At 37.6% G+C, this 24036-nt stretch overlaps 1 long non-coding RNA gene across 12 annotated transcripts in view; it reads right to left on the bottom strand.

Moving 5' to 3' along the window:
• Window positions 1–24036, bottom strand: part of LOC111557992 — a 474951-nt gene that overhangs the window by 225343 nt on the left and 225572 nt on the right. The window lies entirely within an intron of this gene.

Raw genomic sequence — 24036 nt, 5'->3', positions numbered from 1 at the left:
AGACTCACCAGCCATGAGATCATGACTTGACCTGAAGTCAGATGCTTAACTAACTAAGCCACTCAAGTAGGTGCCGCTCTATGTAAACAATTATATCATTCACTTTTTTATTTATTTCTAATCCATATCCTTCACTTGTTTGCTTGTCTTATTTTTGAACACACACATATGAATTAATAGTTGGTAACTCATTGTAACTATAAATGGAGTCTGCATCTTGAAACTAATATGTTAATTATATCAGTGTAAAAAACAAAAATAAAAGAACTAAGCCTCCTTTTTTTCATGTTATTGCTTTTTAGTATTTCAGTTCCTCTTTTTTGTACCACTCCAAAATACATGTTATTTTTTTTTATTGTCTTATAGTTAATGATGATTTAGATTTACCCACATATTTTGTCATTTTCTTTGTTCAGCACTGCTTTGTCCCTTCTCCACCTTGTTTCTGGGTTCAACTTCCTTCCTTGTGAAGAACATTTTAAAGTATTTTTTCCAGTGAAAGCATGCCAATGATAAGCTCTAAAAGTTTTCATTTGTCTGAAAATGTCATTTTTTAAATTGTCACTCTTGAATCAAAACTTATCAGGGTATAGAATTCCAGACTGGGAGTTGTTTTCCCTGCAGCATTAAGAAATATTACTCCAGGGGCACCTGGGTTGCTGTCAGCTGAGAATCCAACTCTTGATTTTGGTTCAGGTCATATCTCATGGTTCATGAGTTTGAGCCCTGCCTCGGGCTCTGCACTCTCAGTGCTTGGGATTCTCTCTCACCCTCTATCTCTGCCCCTCTCTGCTCTTTCTTTCTTTCAAAATAAATAAATAAACTTAAAAAAAATTACTCCATTGCCTTCTATTGTCTTTTGTTACTAGTGAGAAGTCTGCTGTAGCTATTATTATTTTTCTATTTTCAATGACCTTTTTTATTCTCTGAAAGATTAAAAAGGATTCTCTACAGGATTAAAAATTTTTCTCTTTGCTTTTTGTATTCTGAAGTTTCACTAAAGAATTTCTTGGAATGGTTTACCAAGATTAGATTTTGTCATGCTCCTTGAATCTAAAGACTCATGCCTTTCATCTCTTCTAGAAAATTCCCAGTCATTATCTTTTTTTAACTAGTGCCTCTCTCCATTGGTTCTCATATCACCTTCAAACTTGTTTTGTTTAAAATATATTTTTTTTATTTCAGTATAGTTGGCACACAATGCCACATTAGTTTCTGATGCACAACATAGTGATTCAATGTCTCTACGTACTATGCTATGTTCACAGGTGTACTTACCATCTGTCACCGAAGTATGCTATTACAATTTCATTGACTATATTCCCTGTGCTGTGCCTTTTATTCCTGTGATTTATTCATTCCATAACTAGAAACCTATATCTCCTACTCCCCTTTACTTATTTTGTCCATCCTCCTCTTCCCTTTCCCTCTGGCAACCATCAGTTTGTTCTGTATATTTATTAATCTGATTCTCCTTCTCCCTAAACAACTTACTGACAGCTTGGGGAGCTTAATTCTGCTATTTATTGTGTTTAATGACTGTCGCTTACTACATAGAGTTTATTTTGGTGTTATATAACATTAAATCGACAGCTTGGTGTTACATAACATTGGATCGACATCTAGTCTCAAAGGCTTTTATCTGTAAAAGGTACTTCCACAGAGATTTATGTTCGTTCTTTCCAGGGGTTTTACTGTTCCATAGCAAATTTCTATGTTAATTCCTGGCTTTGGTAGTTACCAAACCATGCAGGTACTATAAGTACCATGCAGGTACATATATGAGTCTCTAGACTCATATATGCAGGTCATTGCTATTATTAATAAAAATTATTGTTTATTTTATTTTTTTTACATTCAGTCCAGCCCAGGACTGATAAGCTTCCTTATTATTTCCCTGTTCAGTAGGTACATTTACCCCCTATTCTATCCTTTGAAAAATTATGTATTATTTAAGGACTTCAGAATGCTGATTTTTTAAAGGAGGAAGTGTGAAGCAAGTGATATTTTAGTTCTAGCCCTTTGGATTATGTGGGCTCAGGGCCTCACCTTCAATCGACTCGGGATTGTTTATTCAAGCTTCTAGATTTCCAAGACCAAAAAACTTCATCTCCCACCAGATTCAATTTCTTAGGGAAGTCACAGCCTCAATGCACCTGTTTACCACTCTGGTTATAAGTTCTAGTTCATTTCTGAATCCAAAGGAAATTCATTCTATTTTATTTAGATTTCCAGATGATTATAGCAAGAGAGTTTCCAGGTGGTCTAGTCTACCAAACTGGCAGAATGAGAAGTCCTTTCACACTGTACTTTATTTTCTACTACTTCAAAACCCATACCCTCCACTCTGGTCAGGATTTTCTTCTTTCTAGTCTATTTTTTAAAAGGTTTATTTATTTTTGAGAGAGAGAGAGAGGGAAAGAGAGAAAGAGGTAGAGTGAGAGGGAGAGAGAGAATCCCAAGCAGGCTCCAAGCTATCAGCACAGAGCCCAATGTGGGGCTCAAACCCACAAACTGTGAGATCATGACCTGAACTAAAATCAAGAGTCGGACTTAAGTGACTGAGCCACCCAGGCACCCCTCTTCATTCTAACCTATTAATATATCATGTTAATACTTCTGTACTTTTGCTAATGTGATTTTACTGACTCAAAATACCTGGCCTCCACATTGTCTACCCTAATTCTAGTTTTTAAGAGTCAGCTTAACCTTCATCTCTTCCATGATTTTCTTATTTCTCCAGTCATCATTGACTTCCCTTTCCTCCAAATTCTCCTAGAATAATAGTCTGTACTTAGTCTTGGCTTATGCATGGTTTTCTATTATTTGGTTTTGTTTCTTTTGTCTTATTTCACATTCTCAATTTTAGGAAACTGAATTTGAAGACATATGATATCCTTGTGCTGAATAAAGCACCAAAAAGACTTAAGATATTTAATATGTGTTTTTATTCCTTTAATGTGCTAATTATAATTAATAACCACATAGAAAATCAATAATTTGTGTAGACCTCAACTGTGACAATACAAAAATTAAGATTTTTTTCTGTTAAAAATCAAGATAATTTTCTGTACTAAATCAAAAGCAAATGTTATGTCATGCATTTCCACTGAATAAAATTCTACCATCAAATTCCATTTGTAACTCTCTATAGTAAATGTTATATTGTAAGTCTTTCAGAGGAAATTTTATGTTACTTTATAAGTAGAGAGTACAGAACTTGCAACTTTAAAAAAATTCTGGAATCAGTAAAACATCTGAGAAAAACTAAATAAAAATGCAATATACGGTTACGTTGTGATGTGATGTCTCCTTAGATTGACATGTTAAAGTTTACGTTGTAGATATTCCCTTTAAAATTTTTTCTTCCCGTAAAATTCAAAACCTTGAAATTATCAATCATTGCATTTATTTTATGGGAAATTTCTTAAAATTGTATAAGATTTGCCATATATGTCAATACATACATTGGTGAGGAAATTTCATCTTCTAGAGTGAGTATATGAATTTAAAGAAAAGTTGTGTTGTCTCCATAGCACCAGAGCATTCCCATTTTTGTGTAATCCACACGGAGAGCTGCAGTGAGACTAATTCCTAGGGGGATTAATCAGCTTTGGAACAGCCAATGCTTATGCCAGATACAGGCTGGCAGGAAGCTGATGAGGCAGCACAATGAATGATCTACCATAAAGGCCATGGGCAAGAGGTGGCCATTAGTCTAGAGCTCAGTAATGCACTCTTCAAGTACATTACTCACCAATCCATCAGGCAACATGCTACAGAACCAAGAGATTCTAGCACTTTTAAATTTGTAATGCGATGGCTGCCAGCCTGCTCTACATGCCCTAGGTTATAAGGGCACAGTAGTGTGGGAGGAAGGCAATTCATTAGGTGTCATAGCCAGTATTTTTCCTATTCTTTCTTCTGTGTGTACTTAAGAAATGGGCCTTCCATTATCCACAGATTAATAGTGGAAAGAATGCTCTGGTGTCTCTATTAGCATTAACTACTGGCAGACACTTTCCCAGTGCCTAATCGGCAGAATTTTCATTAGCTAAAATGAGAAAAACTTGTATAGGAAAATATATGTTATTTCTTATTCTAAAATACAGCTACATAAATATTCTACTAAAATAGATTATCAAAACAAACCCAATTTAGTAAATAAAAGCCACAGAAACATAAATATGCCAAAACTTAGATGTAAATCAAAATGGCATGTCTTTTTTCTATTCAGGCAGCATTTACCAAATTTAAAGACTTTTACTCATATGCTATAATTATAATTGAAAGTGAGGGTTTAGGTAAAGAAAGCGATGATGTTTACTAATGATAAATTTTCGCCATCTGTAATAAAGATACGCAATTAAACAAACTGCAGTCATAGACAGAGAGGTCGTAGGTTTAACTTAATTATGGTAGCCTTAGCAATTTATCCTGAGATTACAACTTCCTAGTTTTTTAGGGTTTCAATGTTTTTTCTTTTATTACAACGGTAGATGTAATTATAATTTTTGAATGTTTTTGCTTGGTAATATAAAAGGTTGGCAAATCCATGTTCCTACTTTTTAAAGTACACTGTAAGATCCAACTGTGTGTGGACCACGATGCAGAGCATTCAGGGTCATGAAGGGAAGGGAGAGGCACTGTTTCAGCAGCAGAAGTTATGTCCTGGTGATAATGTGCAAGCTAAAGTTTCAGTTGGGTCACTGTGGTGATAAAGTTCACCAGAAAGGAGGGAATTAAAAATTAGCCATTCTTGCTTGAGAAACATAGGAGGATCACCTCTCCTGACAGAGATGCCTATCATGTCAGATTGTATCCTACGAGCACCTTCTCAGCGTGTGCACGAAAACCAGCAGCACAGATTTACATATACTTAGATCATAATAATGGACAATATTCACTTAGCACATACTAAGTGAAAGGGCCTGTTCTTGATTCTTTACTTATAGTAACTCATTTAATCCTCACAACAGTTCTTTGAGTCTACACTTCTTTTTAGAGATGAGAAAGCACAGAGAATTAAAGCAATTTACAGAAGTAAATTAATTTACATGAGTCCAGATTTGAATCCAGGCAGTCTTGCTCCAGAGCATGCATTCTCAACCACTTTATACTGCCTTGTATACCCTTTCCAAAGATTCCACACTGAGATTGCTATATTCAGTAAACCTGGCGTGGTGCTCAGGCATCTTTGTTGTTTAAAAGCTCACAGACAGTTGTGACGCACAGCCAGGAGAAGAACCACAGATCTAGTTCAGTTATCTAGCCTGTCCTTCCTATAACATGACTCCCCAGGATGGGGCTATATTCTTGTTTTATATCACAGGAAATGCCTTGGTGTATCACATTGTTATATGCCATGGTCTATCAAACCATGTGCTAAATGTGTTACAGGATAGAGTAGTTCTGCTGTCCTCTGTTCTGGGTGTATCTCAATCAGAATACAAGGCTCAGTTCTGGGCATCATAGGTGGACAAAAAAAGTCAAAGAATAATACTATTATTGGGAAATATGAGCCATGTAAAATAATAACTGATTTAAGAAACCAAGGATACTTTGTTTTTAGATGAAATGAATTAGAGGCAGATATGGCCATATTCAAATATCTTAAGAGCTGTCATGTAGAAGGGGAATGAGACTAGTGCTGAAGCCCTTAGAGATACAATTAAGCCCTGTGAATGGAAATTAAAGGAAGACAGACTGGAGTGTCTAATGGGAGAAAGAATTTCCTAGGGGTGAGAGATGCTCAAAGATAGAACTGGTTACAACAAAAAGTTCTTAGTTGTCTGTTACTAGATGCTGAAGTGAGATTTGCTGACACTATTATAGAGAAGTTTCAAGCATTGAATGTAGTTGGTTAGAGCCACATTTGGGGGTTCACTACAACCCCAAAGGTCTTATTCTGCATGTATCCTTGGCACAGGCTGGGCTAATGTGCAGCTAAAAAATGGGCACAGTTTTAGCAGCTGTTTAATACCAGTATCTTTTCTGGTTGGTCAATGACCAATATATGTCAGTGATTAGTATTTTTGAATATTCTTCCCAGAGTATTAGCATCCAACCAATTCAACAATCATATTTTGAGCACATGCTCAGGCCTTAAAAAAAAAAGGCAAATGACACATGGTCTCTACTTCTAAATCTAGTGGAGTATACATATATACAATAAATAAGGTTGAACCATATGTTGTTGACATTCAATCATTCCTGACTTGTAAAAACAATGGTTTAATGTGGTTCAGCATACTACAACTGTTAAGTGCTATCATAAAGATACGTAAAAATGCTATGAGGAAAAAGATGAGGAAATCATTAATTCTCTCTGAGAAAGCCTATGGGGACAATTGTATTCATGATAGCTTTGTTTTTTTTTTTTAATGGAGATATTTAAATTGTATTAAAATGCAAACTGGAATGCAAACTGGTACAGCCACTCTGGAAAACAGTATGGAGGCTCCTCAAAAAATTAAAAATATAACTATCCTACAACCTAGCACTAGCACTACTAGGAATTTATCGAAGGGATACAGGAGTGCTGATACACAGGGGCACTTGTATCCCAATGTTTATAGCAGCACTTTCAACAATACCCACATCATGGAAAGACCGAAATGTCCACCAACGGATAAATGGATAAAGAAGATGTGGTTTATATATACAATGGAATACTACTTGGCAATGAGAAAGAATGAAATCTGGCCATTTGCAACAACGTGGATGGAACTAGAGGGTGTTATGCTAAGTGAAATAAGTCAGGCAGAGAAAGACAGCTATCATATGTTTTCACTCATATGTGGAACTTGAGGAACTTAACAAGACCATGGGGGAAGAGAAGAGGGAAAATAGTTTCTTTTTTATTTTTTAACATTTATTTATTTTTGAGAGAGAGAGAGAGAGACAGAGCATGAGGGGGAGGGTCAGAGAGAGAGGGAGACACAGAATCTGAAACAGGCTCCAGGCTCTGAGCTGTCAGCACAGAGCCTGATGCGGGGCTTGAACTCACAGTCCGCGACATCATGACCTTAACTAACTAAGCCACCCAGGCGCCCCGGAAAATAGTTTCAAACAGAGAGGGAGGTAAACTCATAAGAGACTCTTAAATACAGAGAACAAACAGGGTTGATGTGAGGGCGGGAGAGGAGAAATGGGTGATGGGCATTGAGGAGGGTACTTGTTGGGATGAGCACTGGGTATTGTATACAAGTCATGAATCACAGGAATCTACCCCTGAAAGCAAAAGCACACTGTTTACACTGTATATTAGGTAACCTGACAATAAAATGTATTAAACAAAAAAAAGCAAGAAATTTTCAGGTAAGCAAACAGGAAAGAAACTTCCAGAGAGAATGGAAGAAGAGAAGGGATGGAGAAATGGAAAGCATTTATGATTTAGGATTAAAAACTCTGTTTCCTCATAATTCTTATAATCTGTAACAAAGCTTGTATTCTTTTTTTCTTCATCCTTTTGTATCTGTTACTGAATGGTATCAATGTAGTAATACTTTCCCTCATTAGTATACATTTTATGATGATGAAATAGGAAAATGCATATATTTGGGCCAAGGAGCATATGAGCTAGTGGTTAAGGGCATGCATATTATAGACAGCTGGCTATGGGTTCTAATATAAGCTCTTATGAATAGTGGGCCATGGGTAAGTTATTTAGCTTCCTTGTGCCTCACTTTCTTCATCTATAAAGTGAATATAATAATAGTATGTTTTATCTTACAGGCTGGTACTTGTCTACTTCTTTTGTTAGAAAAATAAAAGTGATTTTACTTTATGCTCTCAGTTTGTATCTGGAGAACATAGAACATTAAAAGATAAATTTTTGACACTTTTTCTTCAGGTAAATTGTCCTCATATTTTTGACAAAGTGGGACAAGTGAAAGCTCTCAAGTAGGAAACCTGCCCTTTGAAGTTTCTGGGCTACCTCAATACCAGAAAAATTGGCTCTTCCAAAACCACACACAGTTAAAGCAGTATTTATGAGGAGCCCAGGGACTTTTTCTGGGGGGGATAACTTCCTGCAACTAAACAACTAAATATTCTGAATAAAAGATTTACAACATCCTCTTAAATATATAGCTGAGCTCACAATAAAGTAAGGAAAATCCTTAGAGGCAAAGAACTAAGGAGAAGCATGAATCCAAAGAGGTAAACATGCTAAAGCCAGCAGCTGCCCTGAGGGCATCTGCCAATCCTCACAAACCTAGAGCTTCTTATTTGAGAAGCTGGAATGGAAACCCCAACTTAAAATCAGGATTCTGGGAGATACACTTTCAGTGAAAGGGTGAACTAGAAATTCTGCCCTGCAAATAAGAAATAATAACATATCTTTTCGGCCTTTGCTAAAGTTGGAAGGGACAAAAAGTTTCTCCTGGATTCTTACAAGGGTAGCATATAATTTATAATCCAAATGGAAAATCTTGTGAAAGTGGAAGAAGGCATTATTAATAATTATACCAAAATAAAGGGCACTTTAACTGGGAAAATTTGGATGTATGAACACCCTAATTCAGAACCATAAGTTAGTTGTCATCTCAATCCTGGGTACTGGATTGAAATCATACTACTTATATGCGATGAAAAATATCCAAGCTGAAAAATTAAAGTAATACTTGGTCAACAGTTCTTTCCAAGCACCTAGGACAAAAAAAATGCAAATCCATTCTAGGAGTGTTTATCCTTAACCCTGACCTCAGAGAAGTTGCTCAGAAAGAGTCCCAGTTTGCATGATTTCATAATGGAAAATAAATTAAAAAATCACAAAACCCATGAGGAAACAAGATAGTATGAACCAACAGAAATAACAGAGAGAAAAACCTGGTGAAGAAATACTGTACTTCAAATGCTGGAATTACATAATTCATAATATAAGTATGTTTATGTATAAAGAAATAAAGGAGAGAATAGAAATATAAGTCAGATAAAAGAGAATATAAACATATTTTTGAAAAAGACTCCACTTTATTATTTATGGTAAAAATAATAAAAATTGAAAATACAATGGACAGGTAAAACATCAGATTTGGTATTGATGAAGAAAGAATTGGTGAACTAGAAGATAAAACTAAAGAACTTAGCTAAAGTAAAGCACTGACATAGAGGTGGAAAATATGATAAAAGAAATTATGATATGTGGAGTAGAACTTAAAAGTCTAAAAACCATCTATTCATAGTTTTTAAGTATGAAAGTAAAGAAAATTTAAAAAGATATTCAAGGAGATAATTACTGAGAATTATTCAGAAAGTTGGAATACACGAATATTTAGAATCTAGAAGCATAATGATCCCGAGCAGGATAAATATAAAGAAACCTTCACATACATTTAACTCATCAAAGTGAACCTGCAAAACACAAAACATGAAAATATCTTAAAAGCAAAGAGAATGACAATTTATCATAAAAGAAAAAACACTAATATCGGATTTCTCAACTGCAACAATGGAAACTAGAAAACATGGATATATTTAAATTACTGAGAGAAAATAATTTGCAACCTAAGCCTGTATCCAGAGGAAGTCATCTTTAAAGGATGAGCATAAAAAAAAAACATTTCAGACAAAAACTGAGAGTTTTGAGCAACTAACCCTCACTGAGGAATTCTTCAGGGCTATTCCTTAGGAAGAAGGTAACTGATCAAGAAAGTCATGTGGTACAATAAGAAATGACAACGAAAAACACTTTAGACAGGGGTACATTAGATATGGGTATATTTAAATCAACACTGCTGTATAAAACAATAACATGAGGTCTTTACTTCAGGCAATAATGGTGTAAATGATATCAGAAAAAACTTCCTATAGATAACAACTATATAATCTAGAGACTATACATACTCTGTCTCTTTTTCTGTCTCTCTCTCTACATATAAAAGGTAAAATTAACAAGTGAAAAACTGACTGAATAGTATGCTTTAGACATGTACATTTCACTATATGTGAATTTTAGCTAAAAAAAGAACTATAAGATATTAAATTCCAGTTAGTATGCTTACTTTTGCAATGATATCTGTTAGCAATTTGAAAGTAACTTCTTTGAATTCTAGGCTAGAGCAAATGAGCAAATACGTTGAGGATAATGGAAGCCTAATTTCTCACTGTTATAGAAGGGGATTACAAATATGGAAAGGGGGAGTACTAGAATATAACATATGGTGTTAAATTGAAATTGGAGTTATGATCCTCAATCCTCTTATGAGGATAAACACACTTTTTGACAGAAAAATATTGATGTAGGGATATATATATATATATATATATATATATATATATATATACACACACACACATATATGTATATAAAAATATATGTATGTTTTAGAAATATTAAAACATAGTTCCTAGCTCAATCAGTTTTGAGAGGCTAGAGGCAATGATAACACTAACATCAATGAGCACATTTAGTGCACAGAGCTTGGTTTCAAAATTCTACTGTTGGGGCACCTGGGTGATTAAGCATTCAACTCTTGATTTCAGCTCAAGTCATGATCTCACAGTTTGTGGACTGAGCCCCACACTGGGCTCTGCTAACTATTTGCACCCTGCTTGGGATTCTGTCTCCCTCTCTATGCCCCTCCCCAGCTCATATGCTCTCTTGCTCTCTCATTCTCTCAAAATAAATAAATAACTATTTAAAAAATTCTGTTGTCCATTAAAGGCAATTAGGCTCCACAGGAAAAAGGCTAAATTTTGGACTGGAGTAGGGAAGTACAAGATGAGCCTGGACTGTTTTGTTCCAGAAAGCAAGGAAATGCTCCAAGAATGGTGAGGACATTGGGGCGCCTGGGTGGCTCAGTTGGTTGGGCATTATGATCTCCCAGTTTGTGAGTTTGAGCCCCACATCAGGCTCTGGGCTGACAGCTCAGAGCCTGGAGCCTGCTTCAGATTCTGTGTCTCCCTCTCTCTCTGACCCTCCCTGGCTCACACACACACACACTCTCTCTCTCTCAAAAATAAATAAACATTAAAAAAAATGGTGAGGACATTAAAAAAAAAAAGAGGCAGGACTGTTTAAAAGGACTCCTACTTGAGGGGCATCTGGGCAGTTCAGTTGGCTGAGCATCCAACTTTGGCTCAGGTCATGATCTCACCATTCGTGAATTGGAGCCCCGCCACAGGGCTTGCTGCTGTCAGCCTGTCAGCGCAGAGCCCGCTTTAGAACCTGTGTCGCTCTGACTCTCCCTTGCTAGCACTCTCACAAAAAATATTTTAAAAAAAGGACTCTTAACTTGACAAATCTGGGACAATTTGCAAATCAAAATAAATGATGACAGTGTTGGACTACAACATGTAGAATAAAGTAAATGTCTATGAGTTCATACTTGCCCTATTCAGTTCATATTGCTATAAAAAATTATCATAGACTGGGTGGCTAAAACAACAAATATTTATTTCTCCAGTTCTAGAGGCTGCAAAGTCCAAGATCAAGGTGCTGGTGTATGGTGAAAGTGTCTTTCCTAGTTTGGAGATGGCCATCTTCTCCTGGTATCCTCACATGACTGAGAACAGGATGTCTAGCTCTCTTCTTTTCCTGAGAAGGATACTCACTAATCCCGTCATCATTCTATTGCGAACTAGGGTTTCAACATATGAACTTTCTTTAAAATTTTTTAATGTTTATTTATTTTTGAGACAGAGGGAGACAGAGCACGAATGGGGGAGGGGCAGAGAGAGAGGGAGACACAGAATCCAAAACAGGCTCCAGGTTCTGAGCTGTCAGCACAGAGCCCGATGAGGAGCTTGAGCTCACCAAACGTGAGATCATGACCTGAGCCAAAGTCTGATGCTTAACCGGCTGAGCCACCCAGGTGCCCCCAACATATGAATTTTCAAGGGGGGCAGTGTGGAGACAAAAACATGCAGTCCATAACAATACTGATATAAACAAACAACCATAAGGGAGAAGGTAAAGATATTCCTTACATTAAAATGTGAAGTAATAAATAGAAAAGGAATGGTGGAATTAGATAATCATTTGGTTGCTAAAACAAAGAGGTGAAAGTTTGATGAGGAATGCGATATTTACATAGTCTCAAAGTATTTATCCACACATCATTTATTAGTTAAAAAGAAAAAACCAGTAACTTATACAGTGGAGAGAACCTGGCAGATACCACCTTAGCCAAGTGATGTAACTTATTATGACCTGTGTTAGAACAAACCAATTATCATTAGCCTCCTGACATGATTTGCTGAGAAGGACTCATCATTAATTCTGTGCTATTTCTGCCCCAAATAACATATCTGGATGTAATTATGAGCAAACTTTATGAAAGACCAAATTGAGGGGCTTTCTATAATTGTAATTGGCCTTCAAAAATCTCAAGGTCAAGCAAGACAAAGAAAATCTGAGATGTTCAAGATTGAATATGCCTACAGAAACATGGCAACTAAATGCAACATGGAATTTGGATTAGGTCTTAGAATGGTAGGTGGGCAATGGCTGTGACAACACTGGAACAATTGACAAATACAAATAGGGACACAGCAGTATACTGTTAAATTTTGGGATATGGACAAGTGTACTTTGCTTATGTAAGAGAATGCCTTGTTCTTAGGAAATACACATTGGAATCTTTAGTGGTAAAAGAGAATTACACTGTCACCTTTCAAATTACACTTAGATGGGATAGGAGGTGGAAAGGAAGAATAGAAAGAGAGAGAATGATAAAGCAAATAGAGCAAAATGTCAACAACTGGAGAATTTGGGTACAGTATATATGTGTATATATATACATATATGTATATATATATGTATATATATATGAATTTTTTGTATAACTTTATATAATTTCTGCAGATTTATGGTGTATTTGAGATTGTATAAAAATAAAATGTTACAAAAACATCTAATTTCTATGACTGGAAGATAAGACAGGACTAAGACACTGGAAAACATCAAATAAGTGGAAAGAAACAATTTGAGTTAAAATATTCTAAAATTATTGTATAGTCCTGAAAAGGGGTAGGAGTCTTGGATTATTTTTAGATTTTATGTATGCATGCATATTAGAATTTAAAATGTAACCACTAAAATAGTTGTAATATAGTAGATAACTGCTAAACCAGTAGGGGAGCAAAAGAAAAAGACACAACTCAAAATAAGAAATTTTTCAAAAGACAAAAAAGCAGAACAAATAGCACAAAATACAATGGTAAAAGAAATAGAAACATATTAGTAATCACAATAAATGCACTAACTCACCAGATAAAAGATTTTAGATTATAGAGTTTTAAAAATTCTCTTAGGATGTATAATAAAACGCTAAAACCTAACAAGGAAAATAAAATAAGATTGAAAAAAAAATGAACAGAAGAAATAAACAACTGCTTCATAGAACTGGAAATTCAAATGGCCTATAAACTTTAAAAGATGTTCACCCTCTCCACTAATCAGGGAAGTATTGCAAAATGTATGGAAAGTAGAAGAAATCACTTGCTGTCCTCCCATAGTCTTTATCTTGTTTGGTCAGAAGACCACCGATTTTTGCCTGGGCACATAACCACTTGGAATAAAGACCTCATTTTCTAGTCACTTTTGTAGCTTGCTGTCACTGTGTGATTAAGGTATGGCTAATAGGTTATGAGCAAATATAGATTGCTCAGATTCTAGGAAATGTTTTTATAAATGTCAGGGAGGGAAGGCATTAACTTCTTTCTCTCTTCCTCTAAGCGGTTGAAGGCAAACATGATGGCTAGAGATCAGGCAGCCTCCGTGTACCATAAAGTAAAAACCACATGTTGAGGATGGTGGAGCAACAAGAAAGGAGACAAAGACCCTAATGAGCCTGGAGCCACCATGCTGCACTAGACTGGCTACCTCTGAACCTTATCTAGCTGAAGAGAAATAAATTTTTGTTGTTGTTTAAGCCAATGTTATTCATGTTTGTTTCTTTGTTTTTGTCAAGCACAGCCAAACCTAGTTTGAAATAATACATGAAGAAGTGAGGACTGCTGATGGGAGTGTGGATTAAGATAGCCATTTTTGAAAGCAATTTAGCATTATCCAGTCAAATTGAAGAGGGAAATATCCTATGACCCAGGAATTCAACTCCTGGGTATATATCCTAGAGAAATTTGCAGATGGGCCTTGGGAGACACAAACAAGAATTTCAGAACAGCACTGATTTTAATGACAAAGAAAGTGGAAAAAACCGATCCACGTGTTTGGAAGTTGACAAAGCATATTCATATAGTGGAATATTTAACAGTAAAACAAATGAACAAAAGCTATATATATCAATGAATGAATCTCAAAAATATAAAGTTGAATAAAAGAGGCAAATCACTAAAAAATACATTGATATGATAACATGTTTATTAACATAAAAGACTACACTGCATTTACCCTGGGGTGGAAAAAACCTTGGGGTATCAATCCCAGAAAGCATTTAAAATATTGATATAAATATTGGCAAAGAAGATAGTTTTAATGTCTGGACCAGCGATACCCAATAGAACTTTCTACACAATGATAGAAATGTTCTTTATCTGCACTGTCCAACACAGTAACCACTAGTTATACACAGCTTTTGAGCACTTGAAATGTTAGTGCAAGGAACTGAGTTTTAAATTTTAATTAATCTTACTTATATTTAATAGTCACACATGACTAATGCCTACTAGTCAGTATAGGTCTAGACAGGGATGATAGTTTTCCAATTCTTTACATATATGTTTGCATATAACTCAAAACGAGCTCAAAGAATAATGACCTTGCTATGATAAATTTATGCTTATATCCATCTATTTACCTATGTAAACAAGTTTTCTCAAGGCTTACATCAGCAAAACAAAAATATAAATAAAAATTGATTCAGTCCAGCCAGTAAAATTCATATACAGACACATGAACTAATGAGGGAGGGAAGTTCCATGAATCTCATTAATAGATATGTTTTTGATAAAAATTTTCTTTTTCTTTTTTTTAAAATTTTTTAATGTTTTTTTTTAAATTTATTTTTGAAGGAGAGAGAGACAGAACATGAGCAGGGGAGGAGCAGAGAAAGAGGGAGACATAGAATTTGAAGCAGGCTCCAGGCTCTAAGCTGTCAGCACAGAGCCCGATGTGGGGCTCGAACTCATGAACTGTGAGATCATGACCTGAGCCGAAGTCGGACACTTAACCGACTGAGCCACCCAGGTGCCCCCAAAATTTTCTTTTTAAAAGTAATTACTTATTATATTTAAATTGTTTTGATCAAATTGTATACAAAAAAAGACTATAATTAAAATTTTTTTAATGTTTATTTTTTTCAGAGACAAATAGCGTGAGCAGGGGAGAGGTAGAGAGAAAGAGAGGGAGACACAGAATCCAAAGCCCGCCCCAGGCTCCAAGCTGTCAGCACAGAGCCCGACATGGGGCTTGAACCCGCTGACTGCAAGATCATGACCTGAGCTTAAGTAAGATACTTAACTGACTGAGTCACCCAGGTACCCCAAGAATGACTATTATGTTATTTTGATACAAAAGGAATTTTAATGCCTAGAGCAAGAGATTCCCAAACTCTGAACTTTCTCAGCTCATGGGACCCTTTTCTTCAGAAAAGAAAACCCCAACTTAGTAATAGTTCAGGTCATGCCCAACAGATGTCACTCTGTTTCTCAAAAATTTAAAAAAGTCCTGCAGTGTCCCTGTGAGTTCACTGTAATGCCCAGCGGTGCCTTGGTGGTACACTTTGGCAGAGGTGCAGAGTTTGGGGTCCATGGACAACTGGACAATGTGGATATAGGACAAATGGTACTATTTTGTTTTTTTTTTTTTTTTTTTTTTAATATGAAATTTATTGACAAATTAGTTTCCATACAACACCCAGTGCTCATCCCAAAAGGTGCCCTCCTCAATACCCATCACCCACCCTCTCCTCCCTCCCACCCCCCATCAACCCTCAGTTTGTTCTCAGTTTTTAAGAGTCTCTTATACTTTGGCTCTCTCCCACTCTAACCTGTTTTTTTTTTTCCTTCCCCTCCCCCATGGGTTCCTGTTAAATTCTCAGGGTCCACATAAGAGTGAAACCATATGGTATCTGTCTTTCTCTGTATGGCTTATTTCACTTAGCATCACACTCTCCAGTTCCATCCACGTTGCTACAAAAGGCCATATTTCATTTTTTTCTCATTGCCACGTAATATTCCATTGTGTATATAAACCACAATTTCTTTATCCATTCATCAGTTGATGGACATTTAGGCTCTTTCCATAATTTGGCTATTGTTGAGAGTGCTGCTATGAACATTGGGGTACAAGTGGCCCTATGCATCAGTACTCCTGTATCCCTTGGATAAATTCCTAGCAGTGCTATTGCTGGGTCATAGGGTAGGTCTATTTTTAATTTTCTGAGGAACCTCCACACTGCTTTCCAGAGCGGCTGCACCAATTTGCATTCCCACCAACAGTGCAAGAGGGTTCCCGTTTCTCCACATCCTCTCCAGCATCTATAGTCTCCTGATTTGTTCATTTTGGCCACTCTGACTGGCGTGAGGTGATACCTGAGTGTGGTTTTGATTTGTATTTCCCTGATAAGGAGCGACGCTGAACATCTTTTCATGTGCCTGTTGGCCATCCGGATGTCTTCTTTAGAGAAGTGTCTATTCATGTTTTCTGCCCATTTCTTCACTGGGTTATTTGTTTTTCGGGTGTGGAGTTTGGTGAGCTCTTTATAGATTTTGGATACTAGCCCTTTGTCCGATATGTCATTTGCGAATATCTTTTCCCATTCCGTTGGTTGCCTTTTAGTTTTGTTGGTTGTTTCCTTTGCTGTGCAGAAGCTTTTTATCTTCATAAGGTCCCAGTAATTCACTTTTGCTTTTAATTCCCTTGCCTTTGGGGATGTGTCGAGTAAGAGATTGCTACGGCTGAGGTCAGAGAGGTCTTTTCCTGCTTTCTCCTCTAAGGTTTTGATGGTTTCCTGTCTCACATTTAGGTCCTTTATCCATTTTGAGTTTATTTTTGTGAATGGTGTGAGAAAGTGGTCTAGTTTCAACCTTCTGCATGTTGCTGTCCAGTTCTCCCAGCACCATTTGTTAAAGAGGCTGTCTTTTTTCCATTGGATGTTCTTTCCTGCTTTGTCAAAGATGAGTTGGCCATACGTTTGTGGGTCTAGTTCTGGGGTTTCTATTCTATTCCATTGGTCTATGTGTCTGTTTCTGTGCCAATACCATGCTGTCTTGATGATGACAGCTTTGTAGTAGAGGCTAAAGTCTGGGATTGTGATGCCTCCTGCTTTGGTCTTCTTCTTCAAAATTCCTTTGGCTATTCGGGGCCTTTTGTGGTTCCATATGAATTTTAGGATTGCTTGTTCTAGTTTCGAGAAGAATGCTGGTGCAATTTTGATTGGGATTGCATTGAATGTGTAGATAGCTTTGGGTAGTATTGACATTTGGACAATATTTATTTTCCCAATCCATGAGCAGGGAATGTCTTTCCATTTCTTTAAATCTTCTTCAATTTCCTTCATAAGCTTTCTATAGTTTTCAGCATACAGATCCTTTACATCTTTGGTTAGATTTATTCCTAGGTATTTTATGCTTCTTGGTGCAATTGTGAATGGGATCAGTTTCTTTATTTGTCTTTCTGTTGCTTCATTGTTAGTGTATAAGAATGCAACTGATTTCTGTACATTGATTTTGTATCCTGCGACTTTGCTGAATTCCTGTATCAGTTCTAGTAGACTTTTGGTGGAGTCTATCGGATTTTCCATGTATAATATCATGTCATCTGCAAAAAGCGAAAGCTTGACTTCGTCTTTGCCAATTTTGATGCCTTTGATTTCCTTTTGTTGTCTGATTGCTGATGCTAGAACTTCCAGCACTATGTTAAACAGCAGCGGTGAGAGTGGGCATCCTTGTCGTGTTCCTGATCTCAGGGAAAAAGCTCTCAGTTTTTCCCCGTTGAGGATGATGTTAGCTGTGGGCTTTTCATAAATGGCTTTTATGATCTTTAAGTATGTTCCTTCTATCCCGACTTTCTCAAGGGTTTTTATTAAGAAAGGGTGCTGGATTTTGTCAAAGGCCTTTTCTGCATCGATTGACAGGATCATATGGTTCTTCTCTTTTTTTTTGTTAATGTGATGTATCACGTTGATTGATTTGCGAATGTTGAACCAGCCCTGCATCCCAGGAATGAATCCCACTTGATCATGGTGAATAATTCTTTTTATATGCCGTTGAATTCGATTTGCTAGTATCTTATTGAGAATTTTTGCATCCATATTCATCAGGGATATTGGCCTGTAGTTCTCTTTTTTTACTGGGTCTCTGTCAGGTTTAGGAATCAAAGTAATACTGGCTTCATAGAATGAGTCTGGAAGTTTTCCTTCCCTTTCTATTTCTTGGAATAGCTTGAGAAGGATAGGTATTATCTCTGCTTTAAACGTCTGGTAGAACTCCCCTGGGAAGCCATCTGGTCCTGGACTCTTATTTGTTGGGAGATTTTTGATAACCGATTCAATTTCTTCACTGGTTATGGGTCTGTTCAAGCTTTCTATTTCCTCCTGATTGAGTTTTGGAAGAGTGTGGGTGTTCAGGAATTTGTCCATTTCTTCCAGGTTGTCCAGTTTGTTGGCATATAATTTTTCATAGTATTCCCTGATAATTGTTTGTATCTCTGAGGGATTGGTTGTAATAATTCCATTTTCATTCATGATTTTATCTATTTGGGTCATCTCCCTTTTCTTTTTGAGAAGCCTGGCTAGAGGTTTGTCAATTTTGTTTATTTTTTCAAAAAACCAACTCTTGGTTTCGTTGATCTGCTCTACAGTTTTTTTAGATTCTATATTGTTTATTTCTGCTCTGATCTTTATTATTTCTCTTCTTCTGCTGGGTTTAGGCTGCCTTTGCTGTTCTGCTTCTAGTTCCTTCAGGTGTGCTGTTAGATTTTGTATTTGGGATTTTTCTTGTTTCTTGAGATAGGCCTGGATTGCAATGTATTTTCCTCTCAGGACTGCCTTCGCTGCGTCCCAAAGCGTTTGGATTGTTGTATTTTCATTTTCGTTTGTTTCCATATATTTTTTAATTTCTTCTCTAATTGCCTGGTTGACCCACTCATTCGTTAGTAGGGTGTTCTTTAACCTCCATGCCTTTGGAGGTTTTCCAGACTTTTTCCTGTGGTTGATTTCAAGCTTCATAGCATTGTGGTCTGAAAGTATGCATGGTATAATTTCAATTCTTGTAAACTTATGAAGGGCTGTTTTGTGACCCAGTATGTGATCTATCTTGGAGAATGTTCCATGTGCACTCGAGAAGAAAGTATATTCTGTTGCTTTGGGATGCAGCGTTCTAAATATATCTGTCAAGTCCATCTGATCCAATGTCTCATTCAGGGCCCTTGTTTCTTTATTGATCGTGTGTCTAGATGATCTGTCCATTTCTGTAAGTGGGGTGTTAAAGTCCCCTGCAATTACCACATTCTTATCAATAAGATTGCTTATGTTTATGAGTAATTGTTTTATATATTTGGGGGCTCCGGTATTCGGCGCATAGACATTTATAATTGTTAGCTCTTCCTGATGGATAGACCCTGTAACTATTATATAATGTCCTTCTTCATCTCTTGTTACAGCCTTTAATTTAAAGTCTAGTTTGTCTGATATAAGTATGGCTACTCCAGCTTTCTTTTGGCTTCCAGTCGCATGATAAATAGTTCTCCATCCCCTCACTCTCAATCTAAAGGTGTCCTCAGGTCTAAAATGAGTCTCTTGTAGACAGCAAATAGATGGGTCTTGTTTTTTTATCCATTCTGATACCCTATGTCTTTTGGTTGGTGCATTTAATCCATTTACATTCAGTGTTATTATAGAAAGATACGGGTTGAGAGTCATTGTGATGTCTGTATGATTTATGCTTGTAGTGATGTCTCTGGGACTTTGTCTCACAGGGTCCCCCTTAGGATCTCTTGTAGGGCTGGTTTAGTGGTGACAAATTCCTTCAGTTTTTGTTTGTTTGGGAAAACCTTGATCTCTCCTTCTATTCTAAATGACAGACTTGCTGGGTAAAGGATTCTCGGCTGCATATTTTTTCTGTCTAGCACCCTGAAAATCTCGTGCCAATTCTTTCTGGCCTGCCAAGTTTCAAAAGAGAGATCAGTCACGAGTCTTATAGGTCTCCCTTTATATGTGAGGGCACGTTTACCCCTTGCTGCTTTCAGAATTTTCTCTTTATCCTTGTATTTTGCCAGTTTCACTATGATATGTCGTGCAGAAGATCGATTCAAGTTACGTCTGAAGGGAGTTCTCTGTGCCTCTTGGATTTCAATGCCTTTTTCCTTCCCCAGTTCAGGGAAGTTCTCAGCTATTATTTCTTCAAGTACCCCTTCAGCACCTTTCCCTCTCTCTTCCTCCTCTGGGATACCAATTATGCGTATATTATTTCTTTTTAGTGTATCACTTAGTTCTCTAATTTTCCCCTCATACTCCTGGATTTTTTTATCTCTCTTTTTCTCAGCTTCCTCTTTTTCCATAACTTTATCCTCTAGTTCACCTATTCTCTCCTCTGCCTCTTCAAGCCGAGCTGTGGTGGTTTCCATTTTGTTATGCATTTCGTTTAAAGCGTTTTTCAGCTCCTCGTGACTGTTCCTTAGGCCCTTGATCTCTGTAGCAAGAGATTCTCTGCTGTCCTGTATACTGTTTTCAAGCCCAGCGATTAATTTTATGACTATTATTCTAAATTCACTTTCTGTTAAATTATTTAAATCCTTTTTGATCAGTTCATTAGCTGTTGTTATTTCCTGGAGATTCTTCTGAGGGGAATTCTTCCGCTTGGTCATTTTGGATAGTCCCTGGCGTGGTGAGGACCTGCAGGGCACTTCCCCTGTGTTGTGGTGTATAACTGGAGTTGGTGGGCGGGGCCGCAGTCAGACCTGATGTCTGCCCCCAGCCCACCGCTGGGGCCACAGTCAGACTGGTGTGTGCCTTCTCTTCCCCTCTCCTAGGGGCGGGATTCACTGTGGGGTGGTGTGGCCCGTCTGGGCTACTTGCACACTGCCAGGCTTGTGATGCTGGGGATCTGGCGTATTAGCTGGGGTGGGTAGGCAAGGTGCACGGGGGTAGGAGGGGCAGGCTTAGATCGCTTCTCCTTAGGTGATCCTCTTCAGGAGGGGCCCTGTGGCAGCGGGAGGGAGTCAGATCCGCTGCCGGAGGTTTGGCTCCGCAGAAGCACAGAGTTGGGTGTTTGCGCGGAGCGAGCAAGTTCCCTGGCAGGAACTGGTTCTCTTTGGGATTTTGGCTGGGGGATGGGTGGGGGAGATGGCGCTGGCGAGCGCCTTTGTTCCCCACCAAGCTGAGCTCTGTCGTCAGGGGGCTCAGCAGCTCTCCCTCCCTTTGTCCTCCAGCCTTCCCGCTTTCCAAGCAGAGCTGTTAACTTATGACCTCCCAGACGCTAAGTCGCGCTTGTTGTGGGAACACAGTCCGTCAGGCCCCTCCGCTTTTGCCAGCCAGACTCGGGGGCTCTGCTTGGCCGGCGAGCCGCCCCTCCGCCCCGGCTCCCTCCCGCCAGTCCGTGGAGCGCGCACCGCCACGCCGCCCTTCCTACCCTCTTCCGTGGGCCTCTCGTCTGCGTTTGGCTCCGGCGACTCCGTTCTGCTAGTCCTCTGGCGGTTTTCTGGGTTATTTAGGCAGGTGTAGGTGGAATCTAAGTGATCAGCAGGACGCGCGGTGAGCCCAGCGTCCTCCTAAGCCGCCATCTTGCCGCTTCCAGTCCAAATGGTACTATTTTGTATTCCTGATGTTTATGAGTAGTCTTCAAAAGTCACTTAACTAATAGAAAACATATAGGACACCTACACAAAGGCAGATTTTAAGAACTCACAAAGACTATAACTAATTTGGGGGCAGGTTAGTAGGGAATGATGGGACTACCTAGTAAGTATCTTCATTACACATTACAAAGTTTACATTAAATATTCTACAAAACAAAAAATGAATAGGTATGCATATATATATACAAATATACTAATGCATATGACAGGGAAATGTTTTTAATTGTTAGGACTGTACAAAGCTATCTTTAACTTAGGAAATAAGCTTCTTCCAGCTCACATCCCATTTTCCCACTTTGAAGGCTACTTGTGGCCACATATTGGTAAGACAGTCTGATGAGCTCTTCCTTGTGATTGAATAGGTCATGCTAAAGAAAATAGATCTACCCTGGGAAGGTTTAAAAGAAGAGAGCAGAGAAAGAGGAAAGTGGGGAGGGTGGGGAGGGTGGGGAGGGTGGGGAGGTGCTGGAGGAGCAGAAAATTCTGTAGAGTAGGAAAGAGAAGTACAATGAATCGAAAACAGTGTTAAGGTGGGTTAAGAAGGAGGAAGAGAAGGGTTATGGATTAACAGGTATTTCTTTGAATCTACAATAAAATGATGATAGTTGTGCTTTCCCTATTATATTTATAAATTTATTTTCTTTCTGGCATTTTCTATAACAGTACCTATCTACAGTTTAAAACAATAGTTTCTGGAAAGCCAGAGAAGATCCTCAAGAATACAAGGCATAGAAGTATAAAGTTATATCAAAATGAAATATTTCTAGCTAAATAGATATATGTATTTTGAATAGAATATTAAGAAATTTTATTCAACACTGAACTCATCAATTTTTTATAACAAACTTGGAAGAATTTTAAGAGTAGATGCCTTGGTTTGCTTATTACTGCTTTGCATTATGAGAGACTGATCCATGACAAACTAAAGAAAGTTTTTCCCCATCAGCAAGGATTTTTAAGAAAGAAGAAGTTCCCATTTTTATTTTTATTTGAGAGAGAGAGAGCAGGGAAGAGGGACAGAGGGAGACAGATAATCCCAAGCAGGCTCCACGCTCAGTGCAGAGTTTGACACAGAGCTCAATCCCAAGACCTTGGGATCACAACCGAAGCTGAAATCAAGAGTTGGAGGCTCAACTGACTGAGCCACCCAGGCACCCCTAGAAGTTTCAAATTTTAACCGACCTTTATGGAAACAATTTTTCTCAGATCACAATGCAAAATTTGAGAAACTCTGTGTTTTCTCAAAAGACTTCCTTATCCAAATTCAGTCTTCCTCTCATCCCCCCTTCCTTCCTTCTGATATTTAAACAATTATCCCTTCTTTCAATTCCTCATCAGTACAAAGGTGACAGTAAGTCATTTCACTGAGTTGTTGTAGAAGTAAAGATACTGTCTGAGCAAGCCCAGCACAATCCTGCACTATCATATATTGTAAACCAGAGAAGCTGTTATTTCTCCACTCTCTCTTTTGCTTTGGCCTAAATGAAACACTGTGTGTGTCTTCATGTTCTTAACAGCAGACTGAGGTCCATTTTTCTAAATTTTTAGAGATGAATTCATAGCACTGTGGATTATATGAGAACTTGGAAATTAAAAAATTCCTCCCAACTCTCAATAATGTGTCCTTCACTAGTTCATTTTCTATAACTCTGGGAATTTCCCAAGGCTAACTGGCAAATTTTTCACTTCTTTGACATTATTCTTCTTTAAGGTTCTAGATGAGTCTTAGGACCTAAACCAAGTTTGGGACATCATCTACTCATCTACACATACACTTCTTACCTTCTTTGTAGTTCCCTATTCACCAATGTGCATAGAACATTTAATTTAAATGCCACAAGTCTTGCAACATATTGAAAAACAAGTTCATTTCCCCTACCCCTGAGACCTATCTTTGCACATTTGCCATAATTATCCACAACACCTTCAGTGTTTCCAGGCTGATAGCCTTTGGTGTCTTCCTCCCACTCCCCCATTTTAACCAACAATTAATAGATTTTACTAGTCTTTTCTCTGTAATAATTTTGGGTTTCACTTTTTGTCCGCATTATAATCGCATCACTTCCTCACCTCACTTCCCCATTCCTCTACTTCCCAGCTGCCCTTAACTAACTCGTTATGGATTGTTACAATGGTTTATTAGGAATTCCCCTCATCATTTGACTTTTCCCACAACAACATATCTTTGAGAATATTCGTACAATATTTTGTTCTTCAGTTCAAGTGTCCACAGTGGCTGCCTATTCCTTATTTTATAGAATTTTAATTAGTAA

The sequence above is a fragment of the Felis catus genome, chromosome E2, assembly GCF_018350175.1.
Source record: "Felis catus isolate Fca126 chromosome E2, F.catus_Fca126_mat1.0, whole genome shotgun sequence".
Classification (NCBI taxonomy): domain Eukaryota; kingdom Metazoa; phylum Chordata; class Mammalia; order Carnivora; family Felidae; genus Felis; species Felis catus.
The sequence above is the reverse complement of the archived record's forward strand: the minus strand, read 5'-3'. Positions and strand labels throughout refer to the sequence as shown.